Source organism: Psammomys obesus, unplaced genomic scaffold (assembly GCF_907164565.1).
Source record: "Psammomys obesus unplaced genomic scaffold, mPsaObe1.curated_primary_1811, whole genome shotgun sequence".
In the NCBI taxonomy this organism is placed as follows: Eukaryota; Metazoa; Chordata; class Mammalia; order Rodentia; family Muridae; genus Psammomys; species Psammomys obesus.
In genome coordinates this window covers 21,514,486-21,536,352 of record NW_026596046.1, presented here as the reverse complement: position 1 = coordinate 21,536,352, position 21,867 = coordinate 21,514,486, and positions in this window count along the sequence as shown.

The following is a 21,867-nucleotide window of genomic DNA, read 5'->3' as shown; positions in this document are numbered from 1 at the left end:
ACACACACACACACACACACACACACACACACACACACACACACACACGTGTTTATTACATACATTTACTTTTTATTAAGTTATATTATTACATATTTGATAAAATGGGCTTTATTATGACATTTTCATACATGAGTAGGGTATGTTTTGATCATATTCATTCCTCGGTACCCTCTGTTATTCTCTTTGCACTCACGCTGATCCCCTTCCTCTTCCGAACTAACCCCTGAAGAAGGCTGTGTTTTGGATTATGGTTTGTAAGAGTAAGCTCCATAATGGCAGGGGAGGCACGGCAGAGTTCATGAGAGCAGGAGTGGGTGGGTGGGCGGCCTCGTATCTGAACAGATCAGGAAATAGAGAATGGGGAGTATTCACACTCGGCTTCCTCACCATCCCCCGCCCCACAACACCCAGATACCAGAGAGCTGCTTTTTGTTTCTGGACGCTTTCTGAAGATTCCATCCAGGTTACCCGAGCATGTCTGGAATCATCCCAGCGTGTTAAAGTGACGCCTTCTCATTTGGAGTCACACCAACGGAGAACATGTGCTGTGGTTTGGTTGCTGCTGACCCAGTCAGGAACTTTTCTGGGGTGGTTCTTTTAAAAAAGCATGAGTTGGATGAGAAGGTTTGTTATGACTGCTGGCGTCGACTCTACTACTTAAAACCACAAGGACTGACTCGTTCTGTGTTTGATTGCAGTGCTGGACCATAGCATACGGATGCTAGCTGGGGAAGATTTTAGGTATCGTTGGGGCTGTAGCTTTAGGGTGCAGTAGGGAGTGTGAGTTCTAGCCTCATGTGGTCCAAGGCTCCGGGTCAGTGTTGTTTTTTACCTCAGGGTGATAATGTCTTTGGCCTTGAGCAAAGAAGAGACAAATGAACCAACAAATCTACCCATGAATAAAAAAAATCCCATGTTTTTGTGAGGTAGGGCCAGAGCTCCAGCAGAAGCATCAAGACTAAAATGGAAAGGAGCCATCGCTTTTCCTGAGCTGAAGCAACCGAGGGACCATGAACAGACATTTAAGGAATCTAAGGGAACGTGTCGAAGTCAGCAGGGAAGAATGGGGGCTGGAGGAACATGAATTGTACCAAAGACTGTGCTCTGCTGATAGGATTATGGTTACTCACTATGACCTAAAGAAGATGGCCTCTTTTGGAAATGAAGTATTTCTTGGTTCATAATAACGGTGACCAGTGAACTAGGCACTCAGAGTAAGCTTCAGATAGAGAAAAATGTCAACGCGCTTGAGGGAGAAAACACTCTGACTGCTTGGAAGTTGAACATCCGAGAGATGAAAAGTTGAGGGGAGGTTGGAGACGATGTACAGTGAACTGAGACTGGAAACGTTAAGTAGATGACTGTGATGGTTGATCTGGACTGACACCTGGACATAGCTTATGCCAGCAAGGAAAGAGTCCTCTAGGCTGGTCTGTAAGGCTTTTCCAGAAAGGTTTAGCTGAGGCGTGCCATGCCATAAACTGAGGTCCCAGGTTGAATAAAGAGAAGAAAATCACCTGAGCAGCAGTATCCACCTCTCCTGTTGTTTCCTGATTGTGGACGCAATGTGACTAGCCACTCACACTCCTGGCTATGTGCCCTCAAACTGTGAGCCAAAATAAACTCTTCTTTGTGGTGCTTTTGTCTGGTAACTTGTCACAAAAAATACTAGAAAAATAATGAAGTCAGGGACTTTTTCTCTGCTCTCTCCTCCCCTCACCTTGTGATAGATAAAGTTATGTTAAGGACAGAGAAGACCTTGTCATGGAGCCTTGAGAGGAGTATACAGTGAGGTGTTCAGGACCAGAAGGCACCCTGGTTATGGGAAGGTGGCTGGGGACAGGGTGCAGTGCTCTGGGAGACCCTATCTTTGTTCACTCCCAGGTGAAGTCAATGTATCTTCCTGACTACTTTATGTTGTATTCTTCCCTGAGGCAAATGGTAGAGATTTTGAAATAATAGTCTTTCAGAAACCCTTGACTACTTCTGGGAGGTGATGGCATGAGGCCCATTTAGAGCGTGAAGACAATGATAAGACTCAAAACAGGAGTGGAGTTATAACTCATATGGAAGATATATATAGCAAACATCGTAAACCAATGATAGACATCAAACTTTGCAAGATGGCTCTAGGAAATAGCTGCCAACCAAGATAACAAATCGAAATGCACATAAATAGCGTTCTCACTGAGGTACTATGCTGTTGACAAGCTGCTCAGAAACTTCACTAGGCTCAGGGAAGATAAAAAATGTTCTTACATTATAATAAGAAAAAGCATTCGGGTTAGTTGTAGGAGGAAGAGTCATTATTATGTAACTAATGGCTTTGTAGCTGCTGTTTTGGGGGATCAGAAGGATGGAATAAAGAGCTCTCCTGTGGCAGGAAACAAGACTTCTGGATGGTTCCTAACTTCATTTACCCAAGAGTGGGCTTGATTTATCCAGAACAGTTTTGGTCTTTTCTGTTCTAAACTAAAAAAAAAAAAAAAAAAAAAAAAGCCTATTCTAAGAGAGTCTTATCTAAGAAGATTTCCTGAACAAAGTCTATCCTCTCCATATGCTGAACAGAACAGCAAATATGGTAACAACTGGGAATGGGAAAGAACTTTTGTCTTATTCAATCTTCTGTAAGTGTCTCATAAGAGAGAAGACTTTTTTCTGGACTTACTGACTCCGAATAACACAGTAACCCACAATCAGAGCTAATACCTCTATACTCCATGTTGTTCCCAGTGTATTTTGTGGGTGTAGGTGTGGGGCTACTTTCAACACCTTGATGCTTTCAGCAAGTGGTGTTAGACCTCACACGCATACTTACGTTTTTCTGAGTCAGGGGCATGAATGGATCACAAAGGAGAAATAGGGAACTTGGAACAATTAAGGTTGTGTATTAAACTGAGCCTGATCCTGTAGGAGTTAGTTACATTGGAGGTCCAGAGTGTAGTAAGATGGATTATGGTGTTTTTCTTAGAGGCTAGTTGATTCTAAACAGGTTGAGTACAGAGTATGTAAGCTGAATGAGTGCACGGTTATAAATGATTTCATGGCACACTATTAACTTGCTTGTAGGTTGGGTGAAAGTTTGATTTGCAAAGCCAAACTTTAAACAGCATTTCTCAGGAAAAAAACAAAATAAAACAAAACAAAACATTCCCAAACCCATAGAGCCATGATCCTGAAGGGTTGTTTGAAATTTCCCCACATTGTGGGCTTAGGGAATGGATGCCCGTCACTGAGCTATTCTATTCCTATACATGCTCTACATGCCACCCAGAAAAAGAGTTCACTTCTGACTGAACCTCTGAAGAAGGGTCTGCAAAAGGCTCAGAGGTAGCATTCAGTCTGTCACCCAGAATTACTTGAAGAGCTGTCAACTAATGGTTATGGGGATAAACTTAGAACTGAGGTTACCTGTGGGAATGTCTGAAGACTGGACTTTCCGGGTGCAATGGAATGTTCTGGGGTGAGCTAAGCATTTCTCTTTTTCTCGGGGGTGTGCCTATTTGTCAAATTCATTGTTACAAGGCTGAGATCTGTACTTTCACTGTATGACAGTTTTACCTCCTTAAAAAAATAGAGTGAGGAAACGTTACTTAAAATACTTGAGGATGATCAGGACTCAACCAGGACCTATTTCAGAATATACTCAGTGATGTCAACCCACAGCATTTAGAAGATGACATCATCAGGGACACGTGAGGCAGGAGAAAGAGGACCTGGATTCTAGTGCTGGCTCTGTGGGCCTTTCCTGGTGGGTGGTTTCATTTCCCCCTCTTTTGTCCATAAACTAAGCAAGTTTTACAAGGCGCTTGCTAAGCTCAGACAGCATGTCCCTACTTTCGGAGACAACAGCCTGGGCCTGGCGACCTGGAGGTGTAACCTGATTTGGCAATTCTGTGATCTGAATCTCTTCCACATGTCTGGTGTCAGCCCTGCAGGGGGGGAGCGGAGCAATCTGATTCCTCCAGGAAGTCCATTGCTCTGTGGCTGCTAAAATTAGAAGCAGGCTGCTGCCCAGATCAAGGCCATTCCTTTCCCAGCCCCTCAGTGAACTAGCTTGTCTCCCTCCACCCTGCATCGTACAAATGTGCCGGTAATTATAGTTACATGAGGACCAGATGAGCTGGGGGCTTGGAGAAAGAAAGCAGAAACAGAGCTGAGTTTCTTGGAGACCCTGACTCTTCAGACAAAGAGACCGAGAAAGTGAAAGGAAAGGAAAGGAAAGGGGGTAGGGGTGAAGCAAGAAGGGAAGGAAGAAGGGAAAAGCAGTAAAAGAGAGCTTAGAACCTACTGAGTTCTACAATGGCAAACAAGAAGCAAACCTCCCACAAACCTTTAAGACCTTGCTTTTACTTTAGGACAGGGTGTAGTGGTTTGTTTCTGTGGAGCAGCTGGGAGGAGGGCTGGGCTGCCCTTGAAAACTTAGCTTGGCTGCAGATTAACTGCGGCCTTGGTTTCTTTCTCCATGCACACCTCATTCCTTTATTGACACCACATAGACAGTGAGTGCAGATGAAATGAGGTGAAATGGAGGCAGGCAGGAAGGCTGGAGGATTCTAGGTTTAGTTGGACATGTTTGCAACGATTTTCTTAAAAAAAAAGTGTGTTGCATGTATATGTGTATGTGTATATGTCTTTGTATGCGTGTGCGTGCATGTGTGTGTGTGTGTGTGTGTGCGCGCGCACAGAGACCAGAAAGAAGTGGGATCCCCTGGAGCTAGAGTTATAGGTGGTTGAGCTGCCAGAAACCATTCCTCTGGCCCCTTGCAAAAGATTCTGTAGTGGGGCTGACCTTAGATTAAGCTTTCAGAGCAGGGTACCATTTCCTGGAGGGGGTGTTCCTTCCTGCAGTTCCTCCCAAGCGACCAGCCATCCTATAGGCTTGGAGTACTCAAAGAGTATGTAGCCTGGGCCTTTCCTTCCTATTTGACCATGGGTGTGGCAGGTGGCTTTTCAGCTGGCACTTCTCCGTGGACCTATGCTGGTCCTGTTGTGAGAGGGGACAGATCGACCCCGATTGCTGCTGTGGCTGCCCTCTGTAACATCAGATGCTAAAATTCTTAGACAGCAGCAGACACACGACCTGTGCTGAGGAGGGATCTTCTTTACTGGATTTTTTTTTTTTTAAATTGGGGCTGAGACGATGGCTCAGTGGACAGAGTACTTGTGGTATAAGTGTGAGGAATTAAGTCTGGATCGCCAGCACCTCAGTAAAGCTGGCCACACAGTCTCTCTGAAATGGTGAGTTCTAGGCTCAGTGAGAGACCCTGCCTCAGAAAGTAAGGTGGCACATACGTGGGGACAGGGAAAGGATGACTCAGTGGATGAAACATCTCATGCAAGCATCAAGACCTGAACTTCAGTCTTTAGAACCCGTCATAAGGTAGTGCCTGTCTATAATCCCAGTGACCCTCTAGTGAGACCAGAAGCAGAGAATCCTGGGAAGCAGTGCTGGAAAAAATAGACTCTATCTCAGACAAGGCTGGAAGGTGAAGAGCAACATCCAGGGTTGTCTGTGCTCTCCATATGTACCTTAGTATGCACGTTCCCATTCATACACATGGATATGCACGCACGCGCGCGCGCGCGCACACACACACACACACACACACACACACACACGTTAGAGGATAACATCTGATGTTGACGTCTGTCCACCACACCCTAGTGACACTCACACACAATCAGGCACACACCCGGACACCACACTCACAAAGAGCCGTCCATCTAAAGGCTCTTGCTTCCCTTTGGTGAAGCCTCCCTGGAGATGCTGCTCTTGCATTACCTCATGTTTGTTATATAAAGACCCACTTGATGAATTTCTCCTTGAAGACAGTGCCAGGAAAAATTTCTCTTCTCAGTTCTATTCCAAAGCTGTTGTACAATGAAAAGTGTATACGCCAGCACATTTCCCTTTCATCCAGGAAAGCCGGAGATAAATCCAGTGCTCAACTGTAGTAAACAACCCATCCCAGGTGCCCCGAGACACACTGTTCTGTTTTCACTCTAGCTGTTCTTCTAGCTACATTGGGCTTTTGGTGTTTTCTTAAACTCTTTTGGGAAATAGTGAGGTATAATTTTTTTTCTTTTTCTGATCAAATCCATGCATACAAACACATATGCTTGGCATGAGTGAGGAACCTCTTCCCCTTCGGCTGTGGCTGCCTTTTTTTTTCTTTTGTTTTCAGTTTTGAGACAGGGTCTCACTATGTAGCCCTGGCTATCCTGGAACTCACAGTGTACATCAGGCTGGCCTCAAACTCGAAGAGATCCCCCTGCTTCTGTCTCTCTAGTGCTGGGTTTAAGGCATGCACCACCACATCTGGCCATTCTTACAGTCAGCCCTAGCACAATCCTGGCCCAGGCTAAGTGCCAGGCACTGTGTGTGGAGTGAGGAAATGGTTCTGGACATGAATTAATCATGGTTGGTCTGTTGAGGGTTCAGGGTGGTGTGTAAAGAGCTTGAGTGCAAGAAAGTGCTAAAAAAAAACAGCAGGAGTAGGAAAGATGTCTTAGCAGTTAAAGGCACTGGCTGCTCTTCCAAAGGATGAGGATTCAATTTTCAACTCCCACATGGCAGGTCACAACCGTGTGTAACTCCAGTCCCAGATAACACCCTCTTCTGTCCTCCAGTGGCACCAGGCACACACATGCTACACAGACATACAAGCAGGCAAAACACCCCTACACACAAAGTAAAATAAAGGAATCAATTAAAATCAGACAGCAAAGAAAAGGACTGAGGAGTCCAGTAGAGAGGAGATTGGTTCTGCAAAGATCTGTCAGAATGGCCTCTGCTTCTTGGAGAGAGATTTCAGAATCTGCTAGGAAGGATGGAAAGGATTTCAGTGGCAGATGTTCTCTGACAGAGAAAACAGTTCAAACGATGACTTTGTAGAGGAACAAAGAACTCACTCTCTGCATTTGGGAAGAGCGTTAGGAGTTGAGTTCCGTAGGTACAATACAGGAAGTGTTTGGTGAGGGTTGAGGACTCTGTGCATGTGTAGAACAAAATTTGGAGGTAGGCAGGCTAGTGGGATGATTCCCTGTTTTGGACCGGGTAACCAGGCTACAGAGCCATTCAGCAACGGGAAACCAGGTCTCCACTAGCAATCTGGTACTTATTTTTAAGGTTTGAGACTGGAAATACAGAAGATGGGATTCTTCCAGGCCAATATACCGGAGCTTCCTTTTGGAACTAGGAAGCAAAGTTTGGGATGGCTTTTTTCTTTCCTTTGCTGAATGGGTGGATGAGGGTGTCAGAGAGGAGGAAGGGAGGAGCCCCCCCAGTACCATTTCAGGCTGTTTCCCTTAACAACCCCACAGATGGATTTCCGTGCAGTCTCATTCCCTTCCCGGTTCCTTTTCTGTTTTCGAAGGGGAACAATGAGGGAGTGAGGGATAAGCAGTGATGTTTATCTTTCCAGCTCAGAACTTTCAACTGCTGGAATCCCCCAGGGCTGGGGAAGGGTGGGCGTAGCCACTTCCCACTGTTGCCAAGGGTGGGAGGCCTACCCTCCTGCTGGGGCAGGGGGTGCTTGGCTTCCTCATAAATAGGAAATGTATCTCCAGAATGGGAGTCATCAAGGACTTATCTCCAGCACCAGACACCAGAGAGGAGCCCTGCCCCATCCTTTATTCCAAAGAGAGAAGCTTGCCAGAGGCAAGAGGAGAGGGTCACTCTGGAGAACCAGCCCCAAGGGCTGTGCTGTCATTCAAGCGTCAAAGGAGACATCTTCCTGCCAGACTTCCCACACTGGCCTCTGCCCCTCCTGGAACACTCTTTTGCAGGAATGGGAGGTGCACAGGTCTCTTGTAGAGCTGAGAGCCAAGGGGAATTTTAGTCAATTCCTTGGCATTCGTACAGAATCTTGAGCCGTACATCTCCACTCTCAGAAACTGTGCACATGTGTGAGCAGCAAGCTCCTTAATGATCCAGCCATCTTCCCAGCTCGGGCTCTTAATAAAAATGTTGAATGTGGCCAGGTGTTTATTTCAAGGGTTTAAATTCGCCTTTGCGCATTCCTTAGGTTCCCAATTATTTGTACTTCCCAATGCCAGTGGTTCCTTTTTCACTTCCCCAAACAGAGGGCTGGTTGAGCCAGTTCAAATTACCCGGTCAATGACTTGATACCAGTTTAACATGTTTGAGGAAGTAGCTTCGGAAATACTTAGATCTGTGGGCTTTGTTTTGAATCATATCATGCTAATTTTCCCCATGGAACTTTTGATCTACTGGGGTTTCCTTCAGTAGTGAGCGCAGGTTGTGTTAGTACCTCAAATCTGTAACAGTGAAGAAGAAACGGAAGGCAGAGCTGGGTCAGAGGCAGAGACATGCACTGTTCTGCCAAATATTCCACGTTTAGTTTTAACTAGCACTGATGGTGATGGTGGTGGTGGTGGTGCTGTGACTTCTGGGTGGTCTCAGAGGGGACACTGGGGACTCTGGGCAGCAGTGACTTGCTGGCCCGTGGCCATGTATATCTACACACTCACGATGGAAGAGCCAGGAACTACTAGTCCTCTAACACATCCCTCTGGAGCTGTCCCCAGCTCTCTGTCAGCACCTCTGCCTGTCTTTGGTTCTTCTGGTAGGGATACTGTGTGATGCTGATTAATGAACAAGCAACAACACCCTCCGAAGCTCAGCATGGAGACAATGACTGGACTTGTTCCAGGAATCTGAAGTATGCACCTGACCAACTGACCTCACCATGTTGTTGTAGGCCACGCCAAGGCTCCCTTCCTTGGCAAAAGGTTCTGGAGCTCTGCAGGCACACTTGGTGATGGCAAGTACCATCTGGAACACTGGGGCAAGACTGGCATCCCATTGCTACTGAGTCTCACCAATACTCCCTGAACTGAGCCAACAAATGACTCTGCCACATGGTAGGAGAAAGATGCCAAGAAGCCCAGGCTTATTCAGCACAAGCAGTAATGGGCCTAGAATATCCTCACACAGGGAAAGGAAGACTGGCTGCAATCTCCCTGAGATGATAGGTTAGAACTGGGTCAGAGAAAGTATTGAGATGAGGCCAAGTTCAGGTTTTCTAGGCCAGTTCCCACACAAGGTCTCCTGCAGGAAACCGAGAAGGTGATCCATACTGTACTATAAAAAGTCAATCAGAAAATTGGGGCACAGCAATTGGATAGATTTTTTTTTTCGATCACTGCTTGTGTCCTTGGTAGGAAAACACAAGGGACACTGGCATAGTTTAGATATATCTCAAGACTGAGGATTTAAATGGTAAGACAGAAGATGGGACCAGAAATAAATCTGGCATTAGATTATTAAACCAGACAAGAATCTGGTAGGGAAGAACTCTGTCTTTAGGGTCAAATACAGTGTGGAAACTCTATAAGCACAGAACATCCTGAAGTGATGGGTGAGGGGGAACAGATAAAGGAAGGTTAATGAAGGCTTGCCAGACTTAGGCACTTAGGGATTTGAGAGGTTAAAAGTGTCAACCCTACAGCAACATGGTAGCTGGAGGACTAAGCCGAAGGGAAGAACAGCATGGTGATGAAGGCTGAGTCATCTCTGCCTGGGTACTCAGGATGAGCTCGGCACTGCTCAGATCCTCTCATAGGCCTTAAGGCACTTAACAGTTGAAGTGAGTGAGTGAAGCAGATGCCCTTACCAATCTCTATTTTCAGGTAAGGTAACAGAAGGATGGAGAAGAAAACAGGTGCAAAGCCACGCAGCTAGCAAGTGATGGAGCTGGTTTCCAAACTCCCTTCTGCCAGTAAAGCACAGGCAGGTTTTTAGTGAAGTAAGGAACATTAGACATTGTTCTAAATAGGAAAACAGCGGTAGATGCCAATGTAGACAGTGAAGGTTTCCGTGTTTAATCAGATGCCAATCCATTGGTGGGAGCTTTCAGCTTACTTTCTTTCTGCAATTCCTTGTTCCCCAGCTAGTGGAAGGAAAGCTGGGTGGAAACCAGAAGCCCATGGAAGGAGGAACAAAGCAGTGGGGATTGTCCCATAAAGCTAACGTAGGTCTTGCTGGCTGAGAGAGAGAGAGAGAGCAAGTATGGACCCAGAAATGCTGGCAGCTACTCTGAAGACAGTAAGTGTTCAGAGCCTTTTCGTGGAAGAGCCAATTGAGCTGAGATGGAGTTCAAGACCACTGCACACCGAAGTGGCCTCGTCTGTCTTTTGTTACGAGTGAGAAGGGGTGTGCATGTGGTGGAGATTAACTGTGTTTTCTGAAAAGAGTTTCTGATTGTGGCCTCCAGTGGACTCCCACATCCCTGCTTGGCTGCTCCAGATTCCCTCCCAAAGCTGCCACCCTGAGACCCTAAACTCTTCCTGCTTGGGCTGGCTAAGTAGTAGAGGGCAGAGACCTAAGAACAGAAAACATGGAGACACTTGCAGGTAGAGTTGGGCTGTTGCCATTTCCATTCTTTGTTTGGTTTTGTTCTCTGAGACAGAGTCTCTCTCTATAGTCCTGGCTGTCCGGGAATTCTCGCTGTGAACCAGGCTGACCTCAAACTCACAGAGATCTACCTGTCTCTGCCTCCTGAGTGCTGGGTTTAAAGACATGAATTACTACACTTTGCCATTTTCACCATATTTGCGACATGGACTTGATGTCTGTTCCCTGATGAGAACTGATAGGGAAGGCAAGCACTGAAACAGAGAGATGTGATTGCACTATGTCATAGCCTGGTAGGACATCAAAGTTAAAAGTTTTCTGGACATTTGGGCATCTCATCATCAACGGTCCGGGAATAAAGTTTAATCCCCCCTCCCACCTAATGTACACGGCAGTGGGTGCATGAGTCACATAGAGTGAAAAACAATGGGGGGCAGGAGATGAGGTCAGATTGCCCTGACTTGAACATTGGAGGGAGATAATCGAGAGGAAGCCAGGAGCTACAAGGGAGACATTCTTTCCTACAAGTACAGCTTTGGCTGTGATGAAGATGTAATATATCCAAGACCAAAACAAAGCTCCCTCTGATCTTAAGAGAAAGGAGGAAAAACAGACAAAAGAATTTGTTATAAATGTATGTTTTGTAATCTTGAAGTCCTTTAAAATTGTGTTAAGAAGACTCATTTCACCACACCCAAGAGGACCAGCTAGTAAGGAGTTGGTGGCTTTCAGGGCTTGGGTTTGACACAGGATCTTAGAGTTGAATTCCAAGAGCACTTGAGAGCATAGACTGGCCATGAAGACCAGACAGCTCAAATGAATGAAAGAGTGGGGTTCATGGCCCCTCCAGAGGAGCTTAGAAGGACAACATTGAACAGGCTGAGATAAAAGGATAGGACAGGCATCTTGGTCACTCTGTTTCTTCTGACACCAAACACACCATTGGTGCCGTCACAAAGCTCTCCAGATAGATTCAGTGGAACTGTTTTCCTAGTTCAGGGCAGAACTGACAAGGCAGGCTCAGGAGACTTGGGAGACCCCTCACACCCACATGTGGAGAACTGTAAGTATGTAGTGTATTTTCTCTGTGTGTGTCTGTGTGTGTATTCATGAGCATGTCAATGCACATGTGTGTGAAGGTCCATGTGTGGAGGTCAGAGGAGAAGCTCGTTTGTTGACCCTCGGGTGCCTTCCACCTTTTTTTTTTTTTTTTTTTTTTGAGAGAAGGTCTCTGATTGGCCTGGAACTTCCTTTGCCAAGGAGTCCAGGCTAAGACTGCCAACTTCCAGGTATCCGCCTGTCTCCATATCCCATGTCAGCCATCCTTGGCAATTATAGGCCTGGAGACCATTCCTGGATGGGTCTGTGGATCTGAACTCATGCTTGCAAAATGGACCTATCTTCCTAGCCCCCCAAAATGTGACATGTCTTTAAGCATTCACTTAGTGAGCACTCATGGATGGTGACTTTGGTAGATTTGCCCAGCACCTCTAGTTCATTAAGAACCACCTGCTCCTGCCTCCTGAGCCCTGGAATTAAGGAGTGTGTATCCAGGCCCATATGTAGAAAATATTACACAGGCACATGACAGTGCACATGATTTTTTTCCCCCAGCTTGTTACTCATGGCATGCTAATGTCCCAGAGAAAAGCCGCAGCAAACAGCTGAAGTTTCTTAAAGTTCTGGGAGCCAGAGTCTGAAACCAAGCTTTGGGAAGAGCTAGCTTGCCCTAGAGGCAGGAGGAGGAATTTGCTCGAAGCCTCTTCTCTGTATTTGGCGGTTGGAGCCGCTCCGCAGGGCACCACGGCTCACAGATGCATCACTCTAATCTCTTGTCTCCATCATGACATTTCACCCATGTGTCTGTGTCCAAATTTTGGTAAAGGCACCAGTCACTGGATGAGGGGCCTTTCTAGTGATAACCTGTTTAAACTTGCTGAGTCTCCACTATGGTAATATTTACTGAGCTGGGGGATGTGAATTTGAACACCCTTCAATCCACACATGTGAACATCTCCTTATGTAAGTAAATGCAGATTTCATTACTATTCCGCTTTGCACCTCTCTTTTGTCTTACTATGTAGCCTAGGTTGACCTCACACTCACAATCCCCCTGCCTCAGTCTCCAAAGTCCTGGAATTACAGGAGTCTGTCATTACATCAAACTGTGCTTAAATTTTGGTACCTATGTAGTTCTTTTCCATTGAGAAATGCCTCAAGCATTGTTGGGGATCAAAAACATATTTGTTATTTGATCTCTCGTCACCATGGCATTCTGCTGGGCACAGTGGTTGAGAGAGGGAAGAGGCTGAAGGGGTTTTGTTCCCCATTCGGGGCAGTAGTCTCCAGAGGATTTGAGTCTATCAGCTCTTTAAGACCCTAGAGATTTCCTCACATAACATTCATAGATGTCTAGTCAAGGAACTTGGTATTTATACAAAAAGAATTTCCAGAGTGACAGCATTCAGGCTTGCCTTGGATGCTGCATTGATAGAAAGCATCATTTGCAGGCTGAACAGGGACGTCCTTGCCTTGGAATCATACACATAGGAGGGTGGGAGAGGAGTCGTTCTTCGCCGTGGTCATGGTGAGGACTATGGACACACCAGTGGGAGGGTTAGCAAAGGTGACGACTCTTGTAACTGATGCATTCCGACCAAAGTATGGAGGGTGGGCTCTGCACAGGTCACAGTGGTCTGACTCTTCTAGGGCTCAACATCTTTTTTAGACTGGACTGATTATAGCCTATTCATCTGTCCATCCCACCGAAACACATCCAGCCTACAGGAATGGAATTTATCCATCAACGAAACCGAGTCGACTCCACCCTCAGTCAGATGGACAGAGTGTGCCTGTCCACAGGCCAGGGCGGGGAGCCTGCTCTGCACTTTGGGACATCATCATAGGTGTTCAGAAGCCAAGAACGGAGCCAAGAACAAAGTGGCCTCTGGGTGTGTTAACTACTTGTCTTATTGCTGTAACGTGAGGGAGGAAGGGCTTATTTTGGCTCATGGTGAGACGGCTTGGTCCATCACGGAAAGGAAGGCCTGGTGTCAGGAGCGGCACTTCTAGCACTAGGCCACTTACCCTCATCCGGGCAGATCGGGAAGTAGAGAGCTGGGAGTGGGCTGCTTGCTTTCTCCTTTTATTCGGTCCAGGACCCCAGCCCATGGGATGGTACTGCTCACTCACTGGGCAGGTCTGCCCTCGTCTAGTCTTTTTCAAACTGTCATTGGAAACACACTCACAAACACCCTATGCATCCCTTAATTCAATCAAGTTGTTAGTGGAAATTAATGTCACACTGGGGAAGCTGCTTTGTAGAAGCTGGAGGACGGTAATTCATCCGGGACCCACCTGACCCCAACCTGATCCTGAGCTGTGACGTTGAGGGTGAGAAAGAATGCTGTCAAGTAAGCAATGGTACCAGGGGAACGGAGATCCATTCATCGCCATCATTCATGACTCCGGAGAGGTCCTTGAAGGCTTCCCGGGGTTAAGGTGGAGGGGACTCAGAGGCCAGAACAGGCACAAGATCAAGCCCAGGTAGAAGCCAGCTCCAGTGTTTGGTGGGTGGGTAGCCAGGCACCTTCAGTGAACAAAAGTTATGACTGGAGTTGTAGAAAGAGAACACACACTGTACTGCAGATGGACGGGAGGCCTTCAAAGAAGGGATACTAAGTATTTCCAGGTGTACCATGTGCTTTGAAACTCCTGCTGTGGACCAGCCACGGCGCAACAAAAATACCGACGGGACAGACTGTGCAGCTGGGAGGTCACACTAGACCCTGCTCATTGCTGAGAAAACATTGTCCAGGACAGGGATTTGCAGGGAAAATACAAAGTGCCAGGCCATGAAGGGTGGGCCAACTAGCTGAATCCAGCCTAGAGATGTGGAGGGCACTGCGTTTGAAGAGAGCTTTGCTGGATGAGAATAAGTTACAGGAGGAAGGGGTTTGCATAGATAAATCCTAAAAGAAGAAACAGTGAGGTTGACAGGAGCCTCGACTACTTGGCTCCTCTTAGAACAGGGCATGAAGTATTGTTTACAGGAGAGGAACCTGAGACAATTGAACAGTCACTTAGGAAATGTGGTTGTTGTTGTTATTTGAGACTATGTCTTGGCCTCACTAAATAACTCACTGAATAGCCAATCATGACGTTGGGCTTCTGGGCCTCTTGCCTCCACCTCCCCTGTACTAGGATTACAGTCATAAACCACCACACCCAGTTTTCACTAGGCAAACAATCCATCAACTGCACTACTTTTCTAGCCTTTATGAGTCTCTGATATGCAGCGGGCTTTTCATCTCAATGTTTCTCATGATGAGGGACCAGTAGTTTCAGAAGCACTAGTTGGAAATACAGACCCACTTGTCAACTGGAATCTCCTTTTCTTAAAAAAATAGAATATATTAATTATGCATTAAACATTATAATGGGTTTCATGATGACATTTTTATACATGCATATATTGTATTGTAATCATATCCACCCGCTATTATCCTGTGTGTCCTCCCATCTCGCTGATGCCTTTCCTCTTCCCAACCAATCTCCGTTCTACTCTCATGTGTTTTTCTGGGATGGAATGACCCAATGGGTTTCACTGGGGTTCCTTACAGGAAATGAGTGTGGGGTTAGTTAAGGCGTATGGGTACCTCAATAGTGGCTGCAGAAAACATCTAGAAGAAGGGAGCTACTCCCAGCAACCAATTACTTTTGGGAGAGGAGAGGTGTATTGAGCCCCACTTCCCTGGCAACTGCCTATTGAGAGCACGGGGGAGGAGAGAAGCCTTATGAGTGGCCCCAATTGGAATCTTGAGAACAGAATCCTAAAGCTATTCCTAGTCCCCCCTCCTCCCCCCCCCCCCGCACTGGTTGGTGTTTTGTTTAGGGATAACATGCTATATGTATGACTAGCCACAAGAGGGCACAATTGCCCAATGATGAAATAAAATTAATTTCCTAAGACTCAGAAAAGACCTGGTTCTGCTCAGCCGACTTTTGGATGAGATCACACCAAGGAGTGTCCAATGTGGACAATTGAAAGCTGCAAGCATCTTCTGGGTGAGGTGCCCGGCAAGCTGTGAGGAGAACACTGGCATCCGTGCTTGCTCTAATGCAGTGTCTTCACAACAGCCAGCAGAGGCAGTGGCTGGGCCAAAGTGATGCACACTCCTCCTGACACACATCGCAATAACCCCAAGATGCAGGCTTTCATGTATCTCATTTTACACCTGAGGAAACTGAGTCACAGTTTGCGACTTTACCCAAGGTCACAGCACAGGTAAGTTCTGCCCCTTGAGTCAAGGATGCCTGACTCGGGGTAAATGATTGACGTCACATAAAAACTAGCCTTACAGTATAGAATTGCTTTGAATCTCTCGTAGCGGCAACAGCAGACTGAAAACTGCGTACCAGTGTGCTTGAGGTCTGTGACTGCCATGCAAATAGAGAGCCGTGTGTTCCGGTTTTCTTTCTTTCTTTCCCCCACCCTCTTCACGCTTGAGATGGGTTTCACTTCTGACTTCCATGCTTCCTTGGGTATTTCGCAGAACTTCTCTGAACTTGTCTCCCTTTGTCTGTGAAATAGAAGCAAACCCGAGCTTTTCCTATTAGGTTGAGGGAAGAGGAAAAGCAGGCTGTTTGAGGAATGGAGTCTGTGTTTAGCTAGTTTAGTTTAGCTAGTATTGCAGAGCCCGGGGAACTTGCCTCACTGATAAGCTCATGAGTGAAGAGACTGCATGCACAACACTTAGGAATTCTGTTTCTAAATAACAACAACAACAATAATAATACTAGAGGGTGAGAGAGAAATGGAACCAAACAGCTCATCTTTACTATATATTGAATATGTCCATCTATATATGAAATACTTATTTTGTGTGTGTGTGTGTGTGAAGCCAAAATTTTTCTTTTTTGACCAGGGAGTTGGGATGAATGGGCGGCGGCAGACAGGTGTGTCTGCGAAGCTGGAGTTTGCTGAGGGAGAAAACCCCGAGTTGGGTGCAAGTCACCCTAAGGCTCCATCACTGACCGGGAGAAGCTTGTGGCTTTCCACACACAGTTCCAGAGGCTCAGACTGGTCCACGTATCCCCATACTGCAGGCCCTCATGACCCTACACAAGGTGGAAGTTTCTGTCCCAACTAATTATTTGAGTCAAACCGTAACGTCACCCCCTTTTTAAATTAGCTTATCTTGTGCAACTCAGGTTTGGCTTGCCTCTCTTGGAGCCTCACTTGAAGCCTCTCTTGAATAGGAGGAAAATGTCTGAAATAAACTTACAGTGACTTGGAAGGGGCTGTCCCTCGGCAGCTACAGGGCTTCTCTCCCAGAAGACAGGGCCTGAAGCTCTACTTTCATGCTGGCCAAAAGCCAGAGTCCTCCCAAGGACATCTGTGAGTCTCCAGCAGGCTTCTGCCCTCTCGGTTCCCCTGCTCTGGGGTCATCTGCTTCCTGAAGAGTCCACCTTATAAATGAAAAACATGTTTTTTTGTTGTTGTTTTGTTTTCCCTGTTCTCCTTTGCTTCTTCTAGACCCTGCTTTCAAATCCAACCCTGAATCTGCCCTTGGGATTTTTAAAGCCACCAGGGTGTTGAGAAAAATAAAAGGCTTCCTGTTCACAGGGACCACCCTTCTCTGCTCACGGTAAGGAAGGTAAGGAGCTGGGAAGCAGGACATTTCTTCTGAGGTCAAGACTTCAGGGTGCTCAGGAGTTAGACATCTGATGGGTACACTGATGAGGGCACCAAAGACTGAGCGTTAACACTGCCAAGATCCAGTTGAAAGAGTCCAAAGGAACTTAACTGCTAGGCTCGGTGGGGTGTGTGTGCCTGGCTTATGAGAGATATATGGTATTCGTGTGGTGTTCTTGCCTGTAGGGTAGGAGTCTAATGAAAACAGGAGGGAAAACCAGATGGAGACATAAAAACCTGGAAGATTTTTCTGCTGCGTCAGCATCGTGTGTTCTCTGTTGAGGGTGGGAGTAGAAGGGCTGGTTGTGCGAAGCATTAAAGAAAATTATGTCATTCGGTTAGTGTGAGACCGTTTCTGGTACCTTGATTTCTGTACCAAAGGACTCTTCAAGGGGAAGTCAACTTCCCATTGAATAGAGCTTACCCTTGTGTCTCTCCCTACACAGGCAAACTCTATTTGGTTAACAGTTGTGGGTCATCCCACGGGCCAAGGGGCTGGACACCTGGATCTAAGCACCAAGTTCAGCACAACTTCCAGGCTTTTGTTGTGACTCCAGCAAGGTGAGCACGTCCCTCTCGTGTCCTGGACATTTCAGCTTAGGTGTGGTGGAGCCGCAGGTGCTGTCTATAAATTCCATGCAGACCTGTGTGCGCTGTCCCCGGGAGCTGGTCCCGCCCAGAACTTTGGTGACTTCAGTTAGCCTAATGGGATGCACTAGAAGAATGGTGTTCTTGATGGTATCTTTCTGGTAGAAAGCAGCTCTCCTCTTTTGAAATTGTTTCAAGGGGGCTGGGCAGGGTGTGGTGGGGACATGCCTGTCATCCCAGGAATCGCATGCAGGAGGGTCCTATGCTCCAGTTTGGGGCTTCACAAGGAGCTGCCCATCTCTAAAGAAATTATGTGGACCGGGGATCTAGCTCAATGGGTAGAGTGCTTTGTAACACAAGCGAAGCCCTGCATCCAATCCTGAGCATCGCTCACCACAAGTGATGGCGTATGCCTGGAATCTCAGCACTCATGAGGTAAAGGCAGAAGGAGCAGAAGTTCAAGGTCATCCTTGTCTATACCGTGAAGCCAGCCTGGGTTACTCGGGACCATGTCTCAAAAATTTTATTTTAAGTATAGTCAGTGCTTTTTCAAATACTGATTTCACGAGATGATCTTGAGGAAGCAGATTTCATGTTGAAGTGAACTTGGGCTGTAGCTCTGGCATAGCCTTCCAGGGAATGCCTTATACCCATGACTCCCAGAAGCCCTGCGATTAAGAATCCTACTTGTTTCCTACCTTAAATTTACTTGACAACCAGATTCTTTCTCTTTCATGTCTATTAGCACATTGCAGACTCCTTTGGCCATGCCTTCCGGAGTTGGCAGTAACCTCCCATTTCTATCAATGAAGGGAACACTGAGGCCCAGAGAGAACTGTGCTTGTCCAGCTAGTAGAAAAGCTGTTTTCCCCTGCCTTTCTCAGTGTTACCCTGAGCTGACCTGTATTCCATCCTCATCCAGTAAGGACTTCCATAATCTGTTTCTCATGCATGTTGTCTGGTTCTTTTTTCCCAGTGTCTGAACTTTGTCCCACTTCTCTTTCCTGAACATGATTCTTTTCAAGTGTTCCTGTCGCTTTTCTTTTTTTTTCTACCAGATATTTTACAAGTAAGTAACAAAGACTGCAATGAAAGTGTTCTACACTTCATCAAATAGTGAAAAAAAAATAGTAAATACTTTTTAAAGTGTATGGTTGCTTTATGTCAAAATCACAGCTGTGGGGGACAGGTCTGTTGCTAGAGACAGATTTAGTCAACCACACAGGGTCAGCAACGAGTGAATAAATATCAGTTTAAAGTCTTGTTTTTGAGGGTTTTAAAGAAATGTAAATGAAAAATTTTGTGTAATTGTATATAAACTAAATATTTTATAATCTCGTAAAGGGCCTGAGGACTTTGTCTTGTCCAAGTGATTGAAAGGCCCCTTTGTGTGTCTCCCCCAGGAAGGAGAAATCGCATGTCTCATTTTTGTGAGAAAGCTCCCTTGATATAAAAGTAATCTTTTGAGATTTAAGATTCCTAGAGTCAGTTTTTAAAAGTTATCTGTTAATCACTTTCCGGGCAGTTTAGGATGTCTCATCTCCTTCCAGGGCCAGAGATAGGACTCGGGCCCCATTTTCCTGACAGGTAATTAAACTCCTGCTGTTTTGGTTCTCATTTTACAGGCTGCTGCCTATGAGAGAGGGGCCCAGCCCCAATGCCTTCAATGTCTCCTTGTTTACCATCCAATCCTATGGGGAGCATGGAAACACATAAGGGAAACAACATTGACCTTAGAGTTAGAAATCTGCATAGAGAGTCTATGTGATACAGTAAATCGTCGTGGTGTGTGTGTGATTGTGTGTACACACACGTGTGTACATGCACACATGTGTTTTGAGACAGGGTCTCAGTGTAGAACCCTAATTTGCCTAAGAAGCTAGCGGATTGGGCTAGCTTCTGACTCACAGAAATCTGCCTGCCTTTATATCCCAACAGCGATTTAAACTATTTTTTTTTTTAACTGTGTACATGCGGGTGTGTGCTGTGTGTGGAGGTATGTGCCCCTGAGAACAGTGCCTGATGGAGGTCAGAGGCACCAAATTCCCTGGTACCAGTGTTCCAGGAGGATGTGAGCCGTTCAGCATGGGTGCTGAAAGCTGAACTCTGCTCCTCTGCCAGAGCGATACTTCTCTTAACTTCTGAGTCATCTTTCCTGCAACTCTCAGGCCTTTTGGAGAGAATTTTCACTTAACCTAGGCTGGCCTCAAACTTACTTCGAGGATGACCTTGAACTCCCAATCCTTCTGCCTCTGCACGGTGAGTGCTGAGATTACAGGCATGTGCCAGCATACCTAGGTGGAGCAGGGATACTTCTGGGGCCGTATGTCAAGTGAGTGCCTCATCGTGCAAACATCATTGCCGGATCTTCAAGCCAAGGTCTTGAAGTTCCTCTCTATCCGCTACTGCCCCGCCTCATATTTCCGTTAGTATTTCTGCCTTTTAGGAATGCCTCTTTCCTTTTTCATGTTCTTGAGAGCAGCTGGAGTGGATCTGGACATGACTGACTGGTGAGGAATAATCATCATTGATTTGTAATTTTGCAAACAAAATAAAACAAAAACCAAATAAAGAGACCCTCGCTTTGAACTTTGTTTCCAGGTCAATTATTTCATGTGAACTACTCTCCAACACCAGTATTGGCTTCGAATGCTTTGGGTGACAGTGAACAGAGCTGCCCAAGAGCAAATGAGACAGCCTGGAGATGTCCCAGTATGAGCCGCAGGAGACTGCTTCTAGCGGAACCCCACTGCATTATAGTACATTGTAATAAGCAGGAGGCAGATCTTCTAAAATAGGGGTAAAAGAAAAACCCTATAGTGAGTAATAAGGCAGTAACACTGTCATTTAGTGTCACTACGATGTGTATGCATTACCCACAACTGTGTGTACTGTGCTGTTGTTCAGCAGACAGCATGCAGGTTTTTCTTTTATACCAGCATCGCCCCACGTATCTGAGCGATGCTCTGTGGTTTGATGGCACTGCTGTGACATCACCAGACAACAGCTTGCTTTCATCCTATTATGATCCCGTGTGAACAGTTGCACGCGATGACCATTGTTCAATGTGTGCTACAAGGCCGGGTTTAGCAGTTTGAACTTAGGGACGCTGCTAGCTTCATCGAGTCTGTTTCCAGTTTCTCCCAAACCCTGAGTGATTTGTGTCTGATCCATGTAATGCCTGACTTAGCCCCTTTAGAAGTACCTGAGAATGTGGTGATGGAGGAAGCAGAATCAGTGGAGCCACAAAGGAGCGAAATATTCCCATTTCTTTGTCCCATGCTGCAGCTTCCCAGCTCAGGTCCTTCCAGGTCGATGAGGAACCCTTTACCCTCAAGTCTGCCCAACTGTCACTCTCCCCTCTCCTCCCATGGCAGTAATGACCCATAAGTCCTCCAGTTCCTCCTTCATCACTTTGTCAGTGGCTTGTGTATATTACAATCTCCTGAAACAATTTGTTTTCTGGGTCTGGCTTCCCTGATTGGCCAGGTTTGTCTCTCACCTCCCATATTTTGCCTGTATTGGAGGCCCTTCACGCTGGGGAATTAATGAATGTATTCAGTCAGCAGCCAGCACCAGGCGGTTCTAACTACATATTCCTCCTGCTCATAAGACAATATTGTTGTTAAGAAATGTGGCTACAGCAAACTTTTATTTTTGTTTGTTTGCTGGCTTGTTTAAATTAAGAGTGCCTGCAAATCACAGGTTTGCCCTTGCATGGGGACATGGCAGGGAGGCGTGTTATAACATCCATGGACTGTCTTGGAAACGGATACAGAAGAATATGCTAATACGGTGGTTTCTTCTTTTGGAACCTGTGAAATGTGAGTAATGGTCCCTCCTTTTATGTTCTGGTTTTCCAGGGTCTACAGAGAAGGTGTGTGGCTTTGTGAAATGGCTGTTGACAGGGATTAGAAAAATAGGCTGGAGTTGAACCATGCTTCCACCGAAAGCTAGAGGCACTGTACTTTCAGAATGCTTTAACTTAGATCCCAATGTAAAGAGCAACAAACAACGAACAAACAAAACCAAACAAACCCCCAACATTTTATGCCTACTGTAGTGTGCACGCCTGTTAATCCAGCACTAGGAAGATCTCCAGCTCAAGACGGGACTTTATGAAATGAGTTCAAGGCCGTCCTGGGATATCCATCCAGACTCTGACTTAAAAACCTAACCAAAGGAAAAGGTCAGAAAA